This window comes from Danio rerio, chromosome 14, assembly GCF_052040795.2.
Source record: "Danio rerio strain M-AB ecotype USA chromosome 14, GRCz13ab, whole genome shotgun sequence".
Classification (NCBI taxonomy): domain Eukaryota; kingdom Metazoa; phylum Chordata; class Actinopteri; order Cypriniformes; family Danionidae; genus Danio; species Danio rerio.
In genome coordinates, this window is record NC_141034.1 from 47982680 (window position 1) to 47991421 (window position 8742).

General features: G+C 38.9%; 1 long non-coding RNA gene across 1 annotated transcript; it reads right to left on the reverse strand.

Annotated features, from left to right (window-relative positions):
* Nucleotides 1-4175: 4175 nt before the first annotated feature.
* LOC147840901 (uncharacterized) lies at nucleotides 4176-8481 on the reverse strand. The gene is made up of 2 exons (XR_015508065.1): nucleotides 5251-8481; nucleotides 4176-4289 (listed from the first exon to the last, which is right to left on the reverse strand). It is a non-coding gene; the product is annotated as an uncharacterized LOC147840901 (long non-coding RNA).
* Between the last annotated feature and the right edge of the window lie 261 nt (nucleotides 8482-8742).

Consider the following 8742-nt stretch of genomic DNA (forward strand, 5'->3'; position numbering starts at 1 on the left):
CTATAGAAACTGGAACCAAAAACAATTGTAGTAGGCAACTAGGGGCAAGTTAAAGGTACAATATGTAACTTTAGATTTTCAAACAGTTGATAAGAATCATAATGAGCTTTATTGTCTTCAAACATCCATTTTTCGGTGATCTACAAGAGCTCAGAGTACATACATATCAACACAAAGACATTTAAATAAGTAGAAAATATAGTAAACAATACCAATTGTAGGGCGGCACAGTGGCTCGGTGGTTAGGACTGTCAACTCACAGCAAGAAGGTTGCCGGTTCGAGTCCTGGCTAGGCCAGTTGGCATTTCTCTGTCTACAAAGACGTGGTATAAGTGAATTGGGTAAACAAAATTCGCCATAATGTAAAGTGTGCGTAAATGGTGTGTATGGGTGTTTCTCAGTACTGGGTTGCAATTGGAAGGGCATCCGCTGCGTAAAACATATGCTAGAATAGTTGGCGGTTCATTCTGATGTGGTGACCCCTGATAAATAAGGGACTATAGTTTGTGCACAAATTGCACAAACTATATTTATATGAGCAATATTACACGAGGGCAAGGCAGTGGCGCAGTAGGTAGTGCTGTTGCCTCATAGCAAGAAGGTCGCTGGTTCGAACCTCGGCTCAGTTGACGTTTCTTTGTGTTGGTTCGGTTTCCCAAAGACATGTGGTACAGGTCAATTGGGTAGGCTAAATTGTCCATAGTATATGAGTGTGTGTGTGTGGATGTTTCCCAGAGATGGGTTGCGGCTGGAAGGGTATCCGCTGAGTAAAAACTTACTGGATAAGTTGGCGGTTCATTCCGCTGTGGCAACCCTGGATTAATAAAGGGACTAAGCCGACAAGAAAATGAATAAATGAATGAATGAATATCACACGAGTAGCAGTGTGATATGGCTGTATATCAGCACTGGTGGTGTATACAGCCATATTGCACTGCTACAAGTGTGATATTGCATTTATACAACAGTTTGAGCTTTATGCTATGGTCACACTACAGTTTCTGCGTGCGGAATTCTGTAGTACGGCGATGCGAAAAGGGGGCGAGATTAAATAAGATGATTAGCTTTTAAAAAAAGCGAGTGATTGGTCCATGTTTTACATTTTTGTCCAGAGAGGTCTTGATTTGATCTTCGATTGGTCTCACGAGCTTGCGTTTCCGGTCTGATGCATTCGCGTGCATATGAAAGTCTATGGAGAGAAAACTGCAGGGTGACCACAGCTTTACTTGATATACTAGAAATCTCCAAGCAGGTGTGTTGAAGCTAAACTCAGCAGGATACAGGCCTTCCAGGACCGAGTTTGGACACCCCTGTTCTAATCTAATTGGTTAAGATTAGATCAGGTGTGTCCAAAATCCAACCTGCAGAGCTGGCGTCTTGGAGAGCTTAGCTACGATCACACTAGAGTTTGTGTGTGCGAAATACTGTCGTACAGCGCTGCGAAAAGGGGCGGGATCAAACAAGATTATTAGACATTTAAAAAGCGAGCGATTGCTCCATGTTTTAAATTTCTGTCCAGAGAGGTCATGTTTTGATCCTCGATTGGTCTCATGCAGTCAAGTGATGTGATTTCGCAGGTCAGAGTTGAACTTTGCACCGCAGCAACCTGCGAAACTTAACGCATGACCCTGCGTTTTCAGTCTGACACATTTGCGTGCGTATGAATGGAAGTCTATGGGAGGAAAAGCCCAGGCTGCGTCTGAAACCGAATACTTCCATACTATAATATAGTACGCTAAAATCAGTATGCAAGCCGAGTAGTATGTCTGAATTCATAGAATTCGAAAATCAGTATGCGAGAAGTACCCGGATGACTTACTACTTCCGGCGAGATTCTAGAGTGCGCATCCCATGCATGCTGCACTATACCATGATGCCCCGCGAGTGAATTCATGAATGGGAGTAAAGCGACGCAATTGACAAAGGTAGGTCATGACAAAATGGCGGATGTAGTACGTCCGAATTCCATTCATACTTTTCACGTTCATACTGTATAGAACGTACTTTTCTAACTGCCGAGTAGTACGTTTAAATTCAAATGCAGTACCTACTGAGTAGTAGGCGGTTTCGGACGCAGCTCCAGTGTGACTGCAGCTTTAAGCTCCAGCCCTAATCAAACACACCTGAAGCAGCTAATCAAGCTCTTACTAGATATACTAGAAGCTTCCTGGGAGGTGCGTTGAAAAAACTTGGTGGTTATTTTAGCAGGACGTCGGTCCTCCAGGACAGAGTTTGTACACCTCTGGTTTATACTGTTTGAGAAATTAGGTTCAACGTACATTATGAGAAAATGCAAGTTTTTTGACCTTGGATGCAGGCATACCTATTTAGGCAAACTAGGAAACAATATAAGAGCCTTTTATCGACTGATATTTCTAACAAGGATTTTATCCATCATTGATTTCCAATATTGTACACCACTGCAGTTAAACACCCGAGGTCAATAAAACACACTAACTGGACCAGGCCAACCACCCAAACCCATCTCCAACACACAGGTAAATATGCAGCACAATACAGTAGACGTTTGCATCCTTACTCTTTAAAATGAGGTACGCTGTAGGTAGATCCACTGAGTGATTGCGTGAGATTTTGATGTATTATGTGAATAAACATCACTCTGATGCAACTGCATTATTCTGGAGCTGCAGTCTTTGTGACAGTTTATTAGGTTTGTTATTGAGTCCATGTGTCATTGTCGGTGGGTGTTCTTCAGGCCGAGCATTACATCTGTCACTTGTGATTGCTGATGTAAGCTATACTGAAAATGAATGCCTGAGCGCTCTAGCATTTGTCTTTTATTTCAGTTTACAGAAAGTAGGAGCTTGAATATCTCTCTTTCTCTTTCTTCAAAATAAAAACATGAATTAGAAATGCTAACAGAGGAAGATTGAAGTGAACTGATTGACTGAATGTCACATTTCAAAGCCCAGTTGAGACAAACTTGTGAACCAGTGTTATTTTAGCATCTTTAGTGCTTTTTACACTGTTAAACCATGCTTTTAACCCCGGGTATAGGAACATTTCACAGTTGTAATTCAGAAGAGCTTTGCAGCAGAACATGAATATTATACATCAGAAGTGAACACACTGATGCTGTCAGGTCTGGTGGATCGGTGATACATTATATATGTGACACTGACCCCATTTAAACCTAACAACCATTTCAAATCACATTCGCATGTCAGAAATGCATGTGACAAAAGTGCATTTGTAGTGTAAATGCATCTTAGACCGCATCGAAGAACTCCCACCGGTTTATTGAGCATCTTAAGCATGACATATCCATACGCAGTGACGCATCACTCTGGATAAAAGCATCTGCTAAATGAATAAATACGGAAATATGAATAAATGAGGACCACGTGAAGCACACACAACTGAAATGCATTTTTAATATTAATACAAGTTTAATATAAGTACTCAAATGAGCGTTCCACTCAAAACATTTTGGCGACATCGCAATTCAATTATTGCATGTTAAGTGGTTACTGGAAGGAAAAACTGAGACGCTTTTAAATATCAGGGGAAAATGACATGAGATTAATGCATTTGAGAGAATGCCCATTTTAATTCAAAGCAACAGTTCAAACTAAAAAAATAATTTCTTATGTGTGTACATCTTTCTTGATTAAGGAGTTTTAGATAACAGTATCCTGCTACCACCTTTTAATGGTTTTTGAAGCTCCAAAAAGTGCCGTCTCATTTGTACACATACATATGAGCAAATAGTTTTAGTTACAGTTTATTTTCTTTCCAAATGTGCAGTGGATTTATAAAAAACATGCCCCATTAACGTATTTAAGATTGTCAAAAATTTACATGGCAGTCTCCAGTAGATTTGTAAAAACAAAACCTGCAAGAACTCATGGTCGAGGGTATTCTAGCTGCTCTGTGGGGCTGTGCGATTAGGGGAAAATATCTTATTGCAACTTTTATTAATTTTTTGACAGATATTGCTATTTTGATTTGCGATTTAATGTTGTCAAACTTCAGCTCAATAATGTGTAAGCCGTGGCATTAATTCTGTGACAGCTCTTAAAAATAAACCTGCTTTTATTTATTTATTATTAAAATATTCCCCTATTACATACCAATGCTGTTTTCTTTTATACAATTTTTTCTATAATGCTTTTGAAGCAGCAGATGCCATTATCCCACTTGCCTGTGCCTCCTGTTTTTTTATTTTTTTTTATTTTTTTATTGTGGGCGTTCCGCATAGTTCAGTTGTACAATTCCGATTGGGCAAAATGAAAGTGTGCTCACTTAATTGGAAAGTAAGATTATAGCTGCGTCCCAAATCGCATACTTATGCACTATTCTACGCCATTTTGTAGTATAAATAGAATAAGTAGTGCGTTCACACTGAAAACTCTAAAAATAGTAAGTGCACTTTAATTACCCGGATGATGCACTCATTCAGCCGCTAAAGTGAAGTGTGTAATGATGGACACTTCACGCACTCAACGACCGCAGGTTTGCTTACGTAGCGGAAGGGGCGGAGCTATCAGACGCACATGTTGAATAACTTTATTTATTTTGGATGGTGAAAGCAAAATTCTCCTACGAGAGTGATTATAGCGCCTCCCGATGGTGAATGCAGCAATACTCACGGCAGGTATTATCTGATAATTCGGTCGTTTATTTCACTGATTTGGCAAATGTCAAACGTCATCAGGGAAACAGTTTGAATTTCCGCTTAGTAAAAACACATTAGTGTGCCATTTGGGACGACACTACATACATATACTATCCTGTTGAGTGTGTAAGTGCATAAGTACATAGTGCATGAGTGCATAGTGTATAGAGTGCCATTTGGGACGCAGCTTATCACTGTTATGGGTTTGTGATTGGTTTGCTCTGTTTCCTGGGTTTTGCTTTCTGTTTCTAAACAGGTGACTCGTTATGATGCAGCAGGTGCGGCTAATCTTCAGGCTTTATAAAAGGAGCTTCCAAACTGTTGGAGAGACTGCTTTGGAGGACCGTTTTTTTGTTTGACTTCCTTTGCCTTACCCACCGCTTGTATTCATTTTGTTTATTTGAACTTTGCTCCTATATAATTTGTTGTATTGAATATTGTTATGTTAGACAATTAATTTGTTTACTTTAATACCCCTTTTTGTACATTATTTTATTTTATATTTTTTGTCTTTTTGTAACCTTTAAATAAATATCTTTTTGCATTATTATATTCAACTTGGTTTGGGTTCCCTTCATTTTGTTGCGTGCTTGAGCCGGCGCGTCAATCACAATCAGAGGGCAGTCACGAATTTGCTTTGGGCAGGGGAAATTAATTAATATATATTTCATATCGCAGTCTCTTGCGATTAGCTAATTGAAACATTTTAAATCATGATTGCAATTAAATTGATTAAATCGCACAGCCCTACTGGTCAAATATTTTCAATCAGTCTGTGTTTCTGCCATTTAGGTCAAATCCCAATTCTATCCCTTAGCCCTTACACCTCATTCTGCGCATTCACGTGAAGGGGTAAGGGTGTTCCACTGGTCTTTAACTTGAAGTCAAAGGGCTAAGAGGTAGGGCTAGATAGCCCTTGAAATGGAGATTTTTTAGGACCACACTCGAAACCAAGTGGTATAAAAATGTCTCAGTATACAGCAGCTACAATAGCAGATTTTCGAAGTCATGAGATGCACAAATTAAAAATAAAAAAAATTCCTTTGTTCATCAGGGGTTGCCACAGAGGAATGAACCACCAACTTATCCAGCATATATTTTACAGGATGACCTTCTAGCTACAACCCAGTACAGGGAAACACCCATACACTCCCACATTTACACACATACACTAAGGCCAATTCAGTTTCTTCAATTCACCTATACTGCATGTCTTTGGATTGTGGGGAAAACCCATGTGAACACAGGAAGAACAAGCACCCAGCCGGGACTTGAACCAGCAACTTTTTTGCTGTGAGGCAACAGTGCCAACCAGAGTCACTGTTATCATTTAAGATAACTATTCAGTTAATAGGATTTCACCAAGTAGGACAAATTCCTGGATCAGGAATACAGTTTATGTTATGTTTAGGCTTACAGTCTAAGTTTAGGCTAATGTGCTTCTACATTATTGTTACTTAAATATCAATCCCCTCTGATTTTGGGAAAAATTTGCAGTGAGGGTGTGTAGGGGTCTGGATTAGGGTTTGTGGGATTTCACCAAGTAGGTCATCTTTCTAGATTAACATTTATGTTGATCCTGGAACAACATTCCAATCAGCCAATCAGATTTTAAGAGTACGTTGAGTTTAGACTTACAGTTAGAGTTATGTGCTTCAACATCATTGTTATCCAACCATTAAATCCCTTTGAAATTGGGAATCATTTACAGTTAGCATTAGGGACTGGTTATGGATTATATTTTCGAATAGAAATGATGTTCCAGGATCAACATAAATGTTAGTCCAGACTGACAGATGAATACAAAATGGAGACATCTATAAGAACACAAAGCTAACATAAAAAGGACAGAACACTCTTAAGATGTGCTTTTCCCTCATCATATTAGTTACCAGAAACACATTCCTTGCAGCAGAACTTGCTTTTTATGTATGTGCGAGTCTGAGAAAATTCTCTTCACAAGTTTATAAATTGATAAAAATAAAATCACACATATGAACGTGTTCAGCCAAGCACACAGACTTGCTTTGAATGTTCGGTAAGTTGCAAAAATGACTGCAAAATATGTCGTAGAAGCCCTTTTATTGTACTGTAACTTAAGGTTCCGACATAAAGATAAGTCATTATTTTCTTTTTTGGGTGGTCCGTTTAAAATGAAGCATCATAACCAAACTACAAGTGTAAACACACCCTTAAACAGACCTTCAAATCTAACCGGATCATCTCAGTTCTGCTGGAATAAAATAGTTATTTACAGTAAGACAGTTTGGTGTTGGGAAGTTGTCCTGCAGTTTGACATTTCTTGTTATCTGTAATTGCTATATTCAGTCTTCTGTTTCCCTGACTGGCCACATATATATGGTCAGAGTATCAAGCGGGTGCAGGATATACTGTACAACGACTCAACCTAATCCTCCAAATCTTCCATTAAGCACATTTCAGAGCCTCAGTCTACCATTTGTGATTTCCAGCAAATCTTGTCTAATACCACCACAATATCCACTGACTTCCCTTCTGTAGCGGGATTTATAGTTTGGAGCCTCCTAAAAAAAAAAAAAAAAAAAAAAACCTATATGAGAACAATTGTTTTACTGTAAATAGCTCCTCTGGCATGATTTATGTGTGCCAGCCACACACATTAATACCCTGACCACAAACTTATTTACATATTAATTAAACGGCATTATCATTACTCTAATTTATTAATTTATTTGTGCATTTTTATCTATAATTGCTGATAATTGAAATTCAATTATTCCTAGTCCCTCGAGTAACTGGCTTCCTTCTGATCAGCACATTTATTAACATTCTTATCAGATTTGTTTTTCAATAATTATTGGTCTGTTTTTTTTCCCCAACAAGCCTCATTAAATGGCCTAAATGAAAGCTAGTTTTTGCACTGTGATGTTGTGTTTGACAAGTAGAAGAAGCACTTTTTAAGAAGGACTCACAATAAAGCTTTAGAAAAATAATAAGTGAATCGCAGGGCGATATAATTCAGCCACGCTCCATTTAGTGAAGTTTAATTTTAAACTAATTTCGAGAGGAGCATGTGCTCATGATTGACCCAGCTGGTCCACATTAGCTAATCAGGATCCTCCAATCAAAGGATCCCAAGTCACTACATATATCCTCCATTTCCTTTCTACAACTACCTTCGTCTGGAAGAAACCCCCCTCCCTTCTTTATTTAGAATGGGTGGCACGGTGGCCCAGTGACTAGCACTGTTGACTCACAGCAAATATACCTATGGTGTTGGGTCCTTGCTGAGCCATCTGGTATTTCTGTTTGGAGTTTGCATGTTCTCCCCGTGTCCGCGTGGGTTTCCCCTGGGTTCCCCGGTTTCCTCCTACCATCCAAATGTGCTCAATATTAAAGATAAAATAAGCCTAAACCTTTTTTATAATGTCCTACTCTCAGGAAGTTCGTCTTGGCCACAGCAGCGAGGGAGTTTGAGATCAACCTGAGCTCAATCTCCCCTCGCCCTGCAAAAGGGGGGGGAGCCCTAGGCTTGAGGATCCCTTGGGCTCAGGGCTCTCTCCCAGAACAGCATGCCAAACAAGCTATGTAAAAATAATGAGCTAAGTGTAAACTCTTGAAAATCGGTTTATGCAGGACATCTGATGAGTTTATGATTACTTAGCCAATGTTGCTTTAATTAAAGTATGAAAAATCGGTCATTCACTCACCCCACGCTAAACCAACGCTATATGTTTTTTTTTTTTTTTTTTTTTCTTCTTGTGTAAAACATAAGATTCATCATTTGGTGAACTATTTTCTTGAAGAATAAAGGTATACACAACAAAAGAATATGATTTGTGACACATTTTCAGAGGTGGGTAGTAACAAATTACATTTACTTTGTTACATTTACTTTGTTACATTTACTTTGGTAAATTATCTGGGTAGTGTGTACATTTTCAGTTGGGTTAGGTTTGGGGAAAAAGCCGTAGATTTTAATAACGATGATGGTTGGGTTAAGGGTTGGGGTATGTGTAGACATTAATGACTATGATGGTTGGGTTTAGGGAAGGTGTAGATGTTAATAACAATAATGGGTGGGTTTATGGTTGTGGTAGGTGTAGACGTTAATAACTGATGTA